Genomic DNA, 14,688 nt, shown 5'->3' on the forward strand with positions numbered 1-14,688 from the left:
TTATATAGAAATCAGATAAGTAGGTTTAATCTTTGATAGGCAAAAAAGGACTGGAAAGATCTTCCAAAAATGTTAAACTTAACTTCTTCTGTAGGCATGAAGTCAGCTATTTGTAAACACATCTCTTTTATAAATATGCCAATCAGTATCTCTGAAGAGGGGGTTTTTGCTAGTGATTTATTTCACCTGAGGTTTGGTTGGTTTGGATTGCTCTTGCTTTGATTTTCTACCCAAACTATGTCCACTGGAAATTTATCCCAGGATGTGATGATTCACAGGGAAAAAAAAAAAAAAAAAAAAAAAGACAGACTTAAATTTAATCACAGTCACATACAAATTTTGTTCTTCTACTCCCTTTTCCTCATTATGTACCAGCAGGATGTATTTATCAGCAGGAATCTTATTTTCCCCCTGACTCTCCTACACTGCACAAGACAAGGTTTTATAAGCCCCTCTGTAATGTGGGCTCTGCTGTCACCTGAATGGTATTTAATTGCATGTGTTCCACTTTGAGCTCATATGATTTTCAAGCACAAAAAAATCATAACTGAATTAATTATCCTACGTGAAGTGGCCAGTTACTTACTGCTCCTGGAACAACTCTGAACAACAATCCTGGTGCATCCTCAGACATATTTGCTTTTTTTCACAGCTGTGAGCTCTTACCTCTTGGTCAACCAGTAATACAGAGATATGTTCTGCCTCTCAGTTATTTCTAATAAGCTCACAATTTAAAGCAGAATTACATTTTATTGGCTCCAAATGACCTTTCATCGTCAACTACTTAGAGTGTAATCCCATTTCTATTACTGAAGTCCAGGCAGCCTTTCGGAATGATACTCCTATGTCCCTCTGAGCTGCTCATTGTGGGAAAACCACCCTCCTTCTCCCATTCAACCTGTCCTTTGCCTTCTCATCACAGTGATGTCATCAAAAGATTTACTCGACACTAAACAGTAAGTTATATTATCTAGTGTATTTGATATTATACTTTTACACAATCAACAAATAGTTAAATTTCTACAAAATGTTAGTTCCTCTTCTCTGGTAATTAGAATTCCCAATTAAATTATTGACTTAGTTATTTCTCATTATCAAATGGCCCTGGTCCTCACCAGGTAATAGGTAAGAAAACAGATGTTAACAGATGTTAACTTTCTCTGAAAGTACCTATCCCTGTTATTTTATTAAAAAATATATATTTCATCTCCTTTATAATAATACTGAAGGGAATTAGAGGCTGAATGCACTCTCTTGGAAACACAACTGTTACACCGTAAAGGAAATGGTCAGTATTACCAAAAACTGAAGATTTTATTTCTTGCTGCAGACACAAACTAAAGGATAATGAATATCAGTGCTTTTAGTGCTCCTTGAGGTGTATTGTGAATTCTTACAACTCAAGAGTAGAAAGTAAACATAGCCTCTACAGTACTGAAATAACACAAATATTCTGAAATATTAAAAATTGATATTTTTTAGCCAAAACAAATGAGTCCTGATATCTCTATGCCATCCAATTTATTTTGCTTCACCCAAAAGTATTCAACTAAGTCAAGACAAGGACATGTCAGCTTTACCACAGCTGTCATTTCCCCATGCTTTAACAGTCAAGGAGTTACAGCAAAAAATCTGTAGGGACAGGCTGCTTATTAATTGTGCACACAAACACACACATAAATCCCTTTGAGGCATATTAGCTTTAAAAGTAAACTTTTGTCACCCAAAATGGCTCATGAAATATGCAACATGTATTACAAATAATTATTCATCAGACATATCACATAGCAATAACTGATTTCTTAAGTTCCTTAATTTCAAATTATGGCATAAACACACACACAAAACATAGGGGAAATTAATTTTCTATAGTACAAATTTTGTTGTCACATGACCCTACAGAGCCCAGGGCTTTGTAGCCATTGAAAATGGGAATTTCCATATTTTTCTTCAATTTTCTATCCCGTTTGGCAAAAAAAATAACTGATAAACTAATTTACATAGTAGAACATGCTGAATAAGAACATTTATTAGCTAGAAACTACATTTCCATGCAGAACTCCAGTAATCTTCTGGATTTTTACATTTCTCTGACACTTTGAACTTATTTGTGAACAATTCTCAACTTTGAGGATACTTTGAAATCAGTTCCAAGTTATTTAAATACTTATACCTTAAACATATCAGATTCATCTGGCTGTACTAAGGCAACCTGTTTGTTTCTGAACATATCAGCTGAGCATACAGAACTGGTAATAGAGGAGTAATTAATTCAATTGTTTGTTAATACAAGTGCTTGGTCAGCACAGAATATATGTGCTATTCACGTGGAGAAAATGTGCTGACCCAACTATAACATATGTTTAATCATGGTTCAGTGTGTATTTGCAGTCAGGTCTTACATTTCATCAAGAATTTTGCCAAAACAGACTCACTTTCCAAGCAAAGGTTTGATCAGCTGTTGAATGCAGAGCCATCCTTGCAGCCTTTTTTTAATCCAAAACCATGGATAGGGATTTCTTTCTACTTTGATCTCACACTATGTTTTGTTTCAGGAATTGAAAATCGGGACTCATATTTGTTGCTACCTAACTGGTACACCAGATTTTTCAAATGTCCTTACAACAGAGGCATGCAAAGTACAGGAAGTAACAAGATCTGCTTTTCCTCCCTAATTTATTAATATTTTCACATTGCTTTTTGTAGGAGCAAATTAATGAAAATGCATACATATATAGACAGATCTCTCAAATACATATAGATATGTACACTTTCATAAGCATGTAATACAATATGCTATATTCCTTAAAGATGGAGTGGTTTTATGCCTCTTTTGTTTCCTTTACCTCTTTCTCAGTGCTATAATGCAATCCTGTGTCTGAGCACCAGACTTCAAATGAGAGATCTATTCAAAACATGCACAGACAAAATAAGTGGTTTCCTTAGTAATGGAAACTATGTGAAAGCCTCTGAAACAACTCCTCCAGTAAGTCATGGTGTACATGATCCTTTCTACCCCCAGCTTATTGATTCGAAAATAGTTTTACATTTAAATAAAAATATTTAATGTGCACAGTTTTTGAAACTAGAGATGAGAGGGAAGACATTTACTGCATTCCTAGTTATATTGTTTGGGTTTTAATCAGTATGGATGTTGCATGTTCCAGTGACCTTTTAATTAATTTTATTGATCTTCAAGTTGAAAAAAATGAAATTGTATAACTAAACTCCTAAGGACTCCACTTAGGTACCCATTACACTCCCACAGTTTAGTGTACTTTATTCAAACTAACATTTGGTAACCATATTCTGAGGACATACTGCGCTTATTCGTGCTGTTTCTTGTCACCACCATGACAAATTCATGCTGTCGATGGCATGGGAAAATAACTGATACCTCTCTCAGTCTCAGAGTAAAAGTAACTAAAAGCAAAATGACATTCTAGTTCTCATATTTAGCTTAGTGACTCTAAAGTTTTCTAAATCACCAATACAGCTCTTGTGCAAATAGTTATGAAAAGCAGATAATTTAGAATTTCTATTGTTATCCACCCATTTTTATATAAACCACAATAATGTGAAACAAGAATACTTTGTTTAGTTTAATCAAAAAAGCTAAGAAATTCAAGTCTAAAGATCTGCCCTTGAGAAACACACACTATATATATCACATTTATTGCCACAAACGTGGCATTATCAGGGAAGGTGGCTAAATTTAAAATAAAATTTTTACTGGGAGAATGAGGTTCCCTTTCACTGATCACATACTATTTGCCACACCACACAGTGTCCACAGAAAAAGTACAAACCTGTTTCAGATAAAATATCAGTTAATGTTCCATAGAAAGGCAAAAAATTTATAAGCAAAGAAAAGGAAAGTGGCTTCTCTATAAGGACAGAAATTTCAAGACCTATCACCATCCAATTACAACAAATTGACACCAGGATGGAAATTCTAGGCTTTACATTCAAATCATTACTGCCACTATTATCTTCCTCAGCCTTAGATACAGATTAGCTCCAAGAGCTATGACACTAACTGCTATATTCCATTCTTGGTCCCACAAACAAGGATGACAAACAAGCAGATCCTTAAGAAATATACAAGAGTATCTCAGTTTTAAAAATCCACCATAGAGAAGATCCCAATAATATCCAATATATCCAATTAACGAAGGCTACAAAATGAGATGTCACCATAAGTAAGGCATAAACTTACTGAGGTGAAATCAATATTTAAACATATACACCCAGCTTGAAAATTGCTTTACAAATACTTCATCTGCCTTATCCAGATGCATATAAAGATTCTCTAGCTGCTTTTCACTACTCAGTCTTCATTAAGACTTCCATGTGACGCAGCAAGGTTGTGGTTGCTATGCGTGACTCACTTCTAGCCTTCTGCAGACACTGGTATGCCAGGGATTCTTGCCTATCAGAATAGGGTCAAGGATGAAAACTAGAACTCCGATATCCCCCTGTGTTGGACCCGGTAGGGATAAAACTTGTTAAGATTTTTCAGACCTCAAGCAACTCCTGCAAAAGGCTGACTATAATTCTGGGACCTATAATGAGGAAAGAGACTATAGCTTTTGCATGGGATCTCATACTTTTTGTTTCACAGAAAACAGTTGCTACATGGATAGGCAAGTTTTCTGGAATAGGAAATATCTCCTTGAACACCAAGATCAGCTCCTCACCCCTGCTTTCAATCAATCCCATCACACATGACTGAATTTTCCTGTACTATAAGGCTCTTTTCTATGCAGTTCCAGATTTTGCCAAGTCATATAGCACCTACTACCTACATAGCATTTAAAGAAGTAACTGGGGCTTTGTGTATATGTGAATTTTTCCTTATGTGAAATTCTTTACAGATTTGTTTCCATCTGCTTTTGCTCTATTGTATCAACACTAACTCTCAGATCTGACAAAAGAAATTTCATAGCAGGTTAAGTAATCTGATACAGCATTTTCCATTACGAAGTGCAACTCTAGAAATTTGAATTCATTGTTGGCAACAAGCCTTTCATCTTCAAAAAAGACAAAGAACAAGAGCCAGAAATGTTTATCACTGAAAAAAAATTATTCCATTTTGGAAAGACACATATTAATAAAAATTATTCTGTATGGGAGTATAGCCCTTTTAGGAAATCATCAATAGTCTCGCCATGACAATGCAAGGTTGTCAAATGCACATGACAATGTCAGGTTGAAAACATTGGACTGAAAATGCTGGCAGAACAGGGTTACATGAAGTGGTGGCTCTTTTTTCTCTCTTCTAGGCAAATTATACAATGACAACCAGGTATAATTTGTAAGTCAATTACTAAATTAACCGATGACAGCACAACACAGATTTATTTGAAACTGACCTTCACTCAGAAAGAAATAATTCCCCACAACCCACAAGGAAGATACAAAAAGGTGTGCTTTGCAGAACTGATGGGAATTAATCTGTCCAAAAAAAACCCACCAGCTCACCTCTTTTTTTAATCAATGGGCTACAAGAAGAAAGCAAGAAAAGCCACAACTGAGCCTCCTCCTTGTAGTCATGGTGCCTCAGAAACCAGGATAAGAGCACATGTAGTCATAAGCAATAAAGCTGTTCCAAAAGTGTTGTCTCTTTTACACATGCACATAATCTCTATGAATACACACTTAAAAAAAAAATCCAATTTCTGATATAAAGTGTGTCATCTTAGAATTTAAATCAAATAGTTGTGGTATTTTTACTGTAACTGCATAGTATTTATTGCAGTTTTTAACTATACTTGCTGCATTCTAAACAGAGCTGTGTTCTTACAGACTGAAAACACTAGAAATGGTCATAGGTAATCCTGAACCACAAAAAAGTATATGGAGGCCCAAGGATGCTCTGCCTCTCTACATAATGAAAAAGGGGAAAAAGTTTTTAAACCATCTTCCAATTTTGAGAAAAATGTGGACACAGAATCGTTGTATTTAAATAACTAAGGGGTTTATGGATTGTGTTTATTGTCCATTAAAAACAAATAATTACTTACTTTATTTAACGTGCACTCAGTAATCAGATAAAATGTATGCTAAATAAATTGCTGGAGTTGGTCTGCATTAATTTCATTGTCTCTCTATCAGTCTGACAGATTTTTTTTGTATCCTGTAACCTATTAAGCTATATATATAATTTTCATAAAATTGATTACATTGCTATTTTAAAACCACCAAGCATCACAGTGAAATCAGCAGAAAAATAACTTAATGTACTTTAATAATCATAATTGTTTTGGATATAAAAGATATCAAATATTTTCTCCTGCAGATAGTTTTAAAATAAATTGTTTAGCATTACCTAAATCATAAAATTCAATTACTTCACTTTTTTTTTTTACAAAACAGAATTTTAGTATGATTTAATAACATTTTAACTAATATGTAAATGTATGCCTATCAAGGAAGTACTTTAATTGAGTCTATCATAAGAACTCACTTTCTTTATGCAAGTATACTTTAGTTGATTTAATTATCTAGCCCTCTAATTACACAGTCCATACCAATCAACCAAAATGAAGCACTTCTCTAATCTTAATTTCACATGTCAAACCACTGAATATGTTTCTGCATGATTCTCATGTTAATTAGAAAGCCAGATTTTGAATGAATGACAGTGAGTTCATGAAGAGGCTAGGGGCAAAAGCCAAGTTTTCACACAGGGCAATGCTAGTCTTTATTTACCTTTCTCCAGATCATCTGTTTCTCCACTGGATGAGATATGAGATCCAGCAGTTTTTAGTTATCTTTAAAAGAATATTTCCAGCTTTGTCCAAACTTTTTGAAATATTCTTGCCTCTTACTGCCCCCACAATCCCACCCCTCTAGCACAAGTTAGCATCTTTTGTGGGGGCGAGGTAGGAGAGGGCTGAGATCAGGAAGGATTTCCATTTTTCTTGGGGGAACTACAATGGCAAGAGGTCTTACTCTTCCATCTTTGGGTTGTGCTTACTTAAAACATCCTGAGAGGATTCCATCCCATCCAACACAGGATATTATGCTGTGCAGCAGGGAAAGCTTATAGGTTGACTTGAAGGTTTAAAATGGTTTGCATTTGCAGCTCTTGGTGGTGACCATTACATACATCAGAGGCTCCAAGAGCCACCTCGTGGGGGCAAAGGAGAAACAAGGTTTCACCAGTGAGCCCGGAGGCTACAGAAAAATGATGTGACATCTTTCTGATCTGAGTTTTCCCAGTCCCAACCTCAGGCAAGAAGACCTGAAAGGTAACTAAAGATGGGTTTGCCCCAAATTTTCATTATACCTCTTTAACTCACATTAGAAAAAATCTGAATATCCATAACAAAGAATGAGAGAAAATAAAAAGTCCACTTGGCCTTTCCCTGGCCTAGAGTATCTCACCTATTTGCAGCTAATCAGTCACATAAAGGCTATTATTTAATCTATGAAACAGTCCCACTCAGGTGGATGAGTGAAAAATTAACAGCACACATCTTTGAAAAAAATTTAACTCTTTGTTCACTGTAGTTAGCTTAAGTGCAGTATTCAAAAATTTGAGGCAGAAGGAAAAGACTGCTTTAATATAGCCACAATGTAAGTACCAGTGAGCCTAACAGGAGCAGTTTTGTAAAATTTGCCCTAACCAATTATAAGAACCTGAAATTTATTCAGAATGGTAGCTTTCATTTAATTCAATTTTCATAATAAGTGATTTTATGAAGGATAAAATTATTTTCTTACCAAATAAAAACAACAATAATGCAATCCAAGATCTGATCCAAAGTGAACTGAGATAAGACTCAGTATTCACAAAATAGCAACCATTTTTTTTGTAAAATTTTGTTGCTATTGCTGTAGCAAAAACTACATTAATTCACACCATTTACTGATCTTCAGAAAATATTCAAAGTGTTATTAGACAAGATTGTGAGCCTTTCTTCAAAGCAGATGAGTGTGAAATGAGAACTACATCTCACTTCAGTCCACTAGAGGGTGGCCTGACTTGCTCAGGGGTGTGGGATTGAATTCACACAAGAGATCCAACATTTTCTTCTTTTTGACCTGTTGATAACCAATTCTTTGTGCTTTATTATTAATCATATCCTATTATAAAGTTATTGATTTTATATACAGAGTATATATGATAAAAAAACCTTTTCTTAACGACATCTATGTAATTTATTGTTCTGTATACCTAGAAGAAGGGGTGATGATAATCACAAATTATTCTACAGTTTTTAAAACCTTCATAGTTTGTATGCCCTTTGGTCATGAATAAAAGGTCATGCCCTTTTATTCACACAGAATAAACAGGTGAAAAAACAAATCATTCACCAAATAGCACGGCATAAAGGGAAAAAGAAGAAAGAAAGGGAAGGAAAAATCTGGGCATCCTATTGTTTATAAAATTGGATAGCCATAAAAGACAGACTCAAGCAGAGAGAGATTGAGAGAAACTGACTTCTTATTTAACCAACCCCTTTCCGAGTTAATTTTTAAATTTTATTTCTCAGGAAGATGTATTACTGCTCTTGCTTTCTACTGATAAGCACAGGTAGTAAAATGTAATATTTGACAAAATTTGGAAGAGGAAGAATATGTAAAATCTTTTCCTGTCTTAAGCTTAAAAAAAAAAAAAAAAAATGGCACCAAAACTGGGGGCAAGGCACAACACATTCTTCCTGAATGGTTTCATCATACAGCATCCTCTGAACTACAGCAGCCTTTGCACAACTTCAGTGATCTCTAATAAGTTGTTCTGAGTACAGATAACAGCCCTTAAAGGAAAAAAAAAAAAATAAAAAAGAGGAGTGGGGCTAGAAAATGTGGACCTCCCAATCTGTTCTGCACAGACAGAAAGCATGCCCTGCAGCTCCCAGAGATCGGAAGAGCTGTCTGGGCGCGTTGCCGGGCTGCTCTGGCGCTCCGTCCCCGAGCAGCAGCGCTGTCACGCAGCAGACATCTTCCCGCGGCCGCGCAGCCGCGCGTACCGCGCGCATCTGGGCGCGCCGCGGCAGCGCCGCTCCCCGGGGAGCGCAGCGGCTCCGCTATTAATGACCGCTGAACAGCAGCGCCGTGTCAGTGTGACAGCCGAGCGCCGGAGCCATGCTCCGCTAACCACCATGGAAACAAGGAGAAATAAGAGCAGCTAGCGAGCTGCTCTCTCCCCCGCCTTTCTCTCTCCGCTGGATTGCGAGCCTCAGACAGGCAGGCAGCAACAGCGCCTGGCAAACGCAAGGGATCTCAGCTGGCAGCACGGAGAGTCTCTCGTGTTGTAGGATATCAGTAGATACATCTCTGTATTACAGACTGTTAGACACACGCATGCACACCGACTCACACCCACACGTACATGTGTGCTCATCTATACAGACTCTGGCTTTAATACAAGTATGTCGCTACCTGAACTAAGGATTCAAAATTACTGAGATGCAAGAACTCCTCCAGCTCTGAAACTACTCTTATTATAGGGTAAGTTCCTCTTTATTTTCAATTTTACCCTGACTTTTATCTAACTTCTAGACTCTTTCCCCTTTCTTCTTTTTGTGAAGTTATTTTATTAGTGTATTTTCACATACTACTTTCTGAACAGAAATGCAAATGCAATATGCTCTTTATGCCAGAGATAATCTAAATATGCTTGCAATAGTATTAGACTTGTGCATCTGTTAGCTTGAAAGAACATCAAAGGAGAAAAAAATATAAAAGAAGAATGTTTCCACTGATGTTTCAGAGGCAATATCAAATTAAACACTTGCTCTGTGTTTTGAAACCAATAAAACAAAATACAGGACAGCCTCCTTTCTTCTCTCCAGTGCTAGGATTAAGGGAAATGCTGTTTATGTCAAGACCTAAAAACCACTGAGCAATGAGGCTGAATGAGCATATCACAAACAGTTATTGAATTTCTGCCAGGCTACATCTTAAGGATTGTGGCAAATGACTTCGCTTAAAAACATCCCCTTTCCAGTCAGAAGGGACACTGTGAATGTCTGATTACTGATGCAGCTGGAACTGACGCGTTAGGTAAAAACGATCACATTAAGCAGAGGAGTTCTAATCTTCTTTGGTAATTAACAGGATCTCAGCAGGGTGCCTCTGTTTACATGGAAGGAGAGTGTTTTAATCCATCACTATAAAAGGTTTGCCTGTTTTAGTATAGCAAAGCTCAGAACTGTTTGTCTCTGCTTTCCATGTCTTTGTTTCCACATGTCTAGCTGGAGTTTTTGCCCAGCACTGCTGGTGAGAAAGAGAACCCAACACAGGGGGAAGGAGAAGGCAGCAAATGCAGGGGGCTAGAAAAATATCAGTGATTTTCTATTTAACCAATTTAATCAACTTAAAATTCCAGGCTAGCTCTACAGCTGTCTAATGTGCTTGTGCTTATGCATGTGTATGTCATTTCTTCCATGCAGTATCAGAGCACCTCAGTATCATTTAGATGAAAACACATTTGGTAAAGTGCATCAGCATGGATCTATGATTCATGCATCAGTGAAAGACAGAGATAGATTTTACTTTACACCATAAAAAGGACAGGTTAGCCCTCTAATGCATGCTTCAAAGTGAAAAAAAAATACAATCTGCATCTTTCTGTATGCTTTTGTTTGCTTTTTAGAGTACTACATCTGTATTAAAAACAACTCAGTATTTTGATTATTCCTCATACCCCGTTTTCTCCCTTCAGCCCCCTCACTCCTGTGAACTCTGGAGAACATCATAAAGATTCTGTTCATTTGTACCAATGTAATTATTTGCTTGTAATTTTAGAGCTGCTGTGTTCTGAGAAATAAATTGTGAAAGAACCATCAACAGATAGCCACTGGCTTTAAGTCTGTCACCTTTCCAAAAATGTCAGGAAATGGGTAGCTTAACAATACGAATGGTAAGAAGTCAATTAATTCAGGTGACCTTTGTAAATGGTGACAATAAAGCAGCTCTGACAATATGCCACAGCATTCGACATTCCCTCTGGAAAATGAATGAGCTTAAGAAGAGGCTTTCTTTTCAGAGTACAAAATGAAAGGTACTGAAGCATTAGCTCCTGCTATTGGCAAGCTTGCTTCCTCTATTTTAGGTGGCCTGTGAAACCTGTTTAAAGCAAGCTGACTTATTTTGTTATATGAAACACAATCTCTGCTCTAATTAATTAAATATCCTGTTGTCATTCACGCTGCATGTGCACAACAAGCATTTCCAGCTCCTCGTTTGGATTTTTACAAAATGTGCTATAAAATAAGTAGACAAAACCTGATTCTGATCTCTTCATGCTATCTGTAAAGGACTACTCAGAGGAAACTTTTTCTACATGCCTCAGTAGCTTCTCAGCTCTTCTGAATGTTTATCCTCATTCATTTTTAATGTAGAAAATAAGTAAATATGAGTAACTTTACAGAAATGCATCTTGGGTTTTGCCACATATACTCTAATGTGCTACTTCAAAATATTATATAGCTATGCCAAAAAGCTTCAGAAAAATGTGGCCATTTCAATCATACATGTACAGAAAACATATGCTGTAGATGAAGCTTCTCTACACAGCATAGACATTCTTAACCAGCAAAGCAGGCAAAATGTATGGTGGCTGTATTTTGGTTAATACTCCCTCAAATGTTGTAGTGTCAGCCAACGACTGGCTGATGTTGTTATGGTAACCCTGAAGTCCCGTCTTTTAGGGTGGCAGTTCTGAGCAGAACATGCCTGCTTGGAGTACCCTGAAGTGGGTGAGTACTTCATTTTTGCACCTGAATTAGAACAGATCAACTAAGCAACATTGCTGCCCGTAATGCAGATCAAAAATATAATGTATAATCTTTGGTAAATGATCAAGATTGAGCATCTTATGGAAATACTCACATCCTGCTTTTCACTTGTAATCACTTGTCCTTTGTCACTAGAAAACAAAACTAAGTATTTGCAAGAGAGAGCAAACCATTTAGGAGTGTTGGAGCCACTTTCTTTGACTCTCACCCACAACCTTTATTGTATTAACAATTACAAGCTAGCCAAAAGCTTTGCTGCTTGCTGACAATCACTCTTAATTAGACTGGTATTTAATAGCCAAGTTTTAGAATATTAAAGCAATAGAATAAGATAAGCAGTAGAAAACAAAAGACTTTTTCAAGACAGCTCTATCTTCAATTGAAAAAAAGTCACCACAGAGAAGTTACACCTTTTTTGAACTACATATAGATAGTTTTAGCGTTTCACGGTACATTACGGTTTTAGTTCATTCATATGTCCTTTCTTCAGATAGTACCATTAAAAGCTGAAGGAAAACAAAACTCTTGAGAGAGACATTGTCAGAAACTACCATAGCATACTCTTCCATGTCAAATTCCACAAACTCTACTTAATATCAAGAAGCAAAAACTGACAATGAAAAACCAATTTCACATGTAGCACTCAAGTAACTATTTTCTGAAGACAAAGGAATGGAAAGTTTCTAAAATTTTTCTGAAGATCAAAAATCAGACAGCTTCTAATTGTTTTTTTTTTAACAGAATATGACTTCTACAAGCCTTCACACTACTTTAAAAGAATACTAATTCTCATTCTAACAACACAACAACCAATTAAAATCCTTTGCTTCACTAAAAGAAAATGCCAGTAGAATTTGAGAAGAAACAGTAGTGACAGATGTCATTAGAAAGGTCATTATACACATTAGTATTAAGAGAAAAATCAATGTTTCTCATTAAAACTGTAATGTAACTGTAAAAAGGAATTACTGTGCCTTTTACTTATTTAACTGACCAGTCCACAAACTGTTAAAAGCCATTATTGTGAAATGGTGTAGTTCATAAAGAACTTATTTAAATAAACAGTATGACCTTCAGTGCTATACACAAAATCTATAAATTATTTCATCAATTTTTCCTCAATAAAGTCATATCCTCAACTGAACTGAACTGATAAATGTTTATTAGCACAGCCCATGGAGCTATACTCATCTACACCAGAGAAAGATCCAGTATGGATGTCAATAAGATTATTTCACATTGGGTTCTTTATGGAGTAGCTGAATGTGACACCTTGTGAAAAAGAGAATTTTCATGAGGGCCAAATACAAACTACTTTTACAATTTTGATTGATCCAATTCTGTCCCAACAGGATTTCATATTCTTTATACATGGAACATCAACCATAAGACAAGTTACAGGCATGCTCTGACCCCTAGCATTTACCAAACTACTTACTTTTCTTCAAAGCAAAAACAAATGCAGACATTAAAACAAAGGGGAAGTTTCATTTTATAAACACAAATTTATATAGCATATCCTCGAAACCATTATCCTTCATTTAGAAATACTGCTTTTTCACAAAAGATTTATCTCAAGTCTCTTTCAGCTTGGCCACAAGCAGCAATGGTCTAATTGAAAGGAAATGAGAAATAAGATCTCTGTATTCACATTGTTTCTATTCAGTTGTTGTATTTATGGAAATCATTAAAATATCTGCCCTAAATGTAATAGTAGGTTAACTGTACTGACCTCTGTATTAGAGTAGAAAAGAATTTCTGCCTCTTTAGTGCTCCCACAGTCTCAGTCAAACTGGGAAATGCTTTTTGACAACACTGGCACAAAAGAAATCATTTAGCTTTTCTCTTTCCTGAATAAGAATCTGTATTTAGAGGTAAACACTGCAAAGCAGAATAAAATGCTGCAGGGAATATTTTTTTTTTTAATATCTACTGATTATTAGTGTTACCCCAAGAGTATTTTAATAGACATTACTTGTTATGCAAATAGCAACCAGTCTGCCAGGAAATACTTTAAATTCTCCATAACATTTGGCATAAAAAAGGTACAAGTCATAAGTTTAGCTGTACCAAAAATCCCTGAGCATCCAGTTACTAGTATGAAAGAAACAAGAAAAAATATTTTTTATACAATTATATGTCTAGGGATCAGACAATTACAGAAATTACCTATTCAATAAATTATGGAATAATGAAACAAAAATGTGGTGTAATAGAACACACAATGAAGAGCAAAGTTGTGCATTGAGACATTTTTTTAAATCACCATAGTGCTCTATGCTATTATACCATCACCCTGTATAAGAAAAGATTACTCTCAGCCTCTCTAAAAGGCAGCATGATGGTCAGACATTGCTAGGGCTCTTCTGGTGTGGTGTTGAGAGGTTAAAGGAAACTGGCTTGGTTAGTTTTATCATGGTGCTAAAACAAAAAGTCATTCTTATTTGAACTAGAATGAGAAATATATACCAGATTTGGGAGGCATTTAAATAAGCACAATTATGGGACTCGTTCCCTGAATAAGGATAAATACAAATGTCTCCTACTTTACAACAGTAGCATATCTCTGCTGAAAACAGATATATATGTGCCATTATTTATATCATATTTATGTGATTTATTCAGTACCTAAAGACCTAATAAAATTTTTCATCTTGACAGGAATAATTTATGTGAAAACAGAAACTTTCTCAAAGATTTTAGCTAGTGTCACAGTAGCTATAAATAGAAAGACTAGAGAGACACATTTGTTTCTTCACCCCAAGCTCATTCCTGTTGCCAAGTTCTCTCAAGTCACTGAACTTCCTCTCCCCTCTGGAAAGCAGCTTTCTCTAGAGGTCATGTCAAACATCAGCAATTTTTGCAGATGACACTTAACAGTGCACTAATTCACCCCAGCGCAGTACAGTGCAGTGCAGATTTCCACCAAAGTGCA

At 35.9% G+C, this 14,688-nt stretch overlaps 2 protein-coding genes across 6 annotated transcripts in view; one reads left to right on the forward strand and one right to left on the reverse strand.

The window, feature by feature from the left end:
• IMMP2L (inner mitochondrial membrane peptidase subunit 2) overlaps window positions 1–14,688 on the reverse strand; it is a 407,353-nt gene that overhangs the window by 201,627 nt on the left and 191,038 nt on the right. The gene's annotated exons all lie outside the window — the stretch shown is intronic.
• LRRN3 (leucine rich repeat neuronal 3) overlaps window positions 9,319–14,688 on the forward strand; it is a 30,906-nt gene continuing 25,536 nt past the window's right edge. The window contains exon 1 of the mRNA XM_041471572.1: window positions 9,319–9,462. The gene's annotated coding sequence lies outside the window, so the exon portion shown is untranslated. The remainder of the gene's footprint in view (window positions 9,463–14,688) is intronic.

The sequence above is a fragment of the Pyrgilauda ruficollis genome, unplaced genomic scaffold (genome assembly GCF_017590135.1).
Source record: "Pyrgilauda ruficollis isolate IOZ18807 unplaced genomic scaffold, ASM1759013v1 scaffold27, whole genome shotgun sequence".
Lineage (NCBI taxonomy): Eukaryota > Metazoa > Chordata > Aves > Passeriformes > Passeridae > Pyrgilauda > Pyrgilauda ruficollis.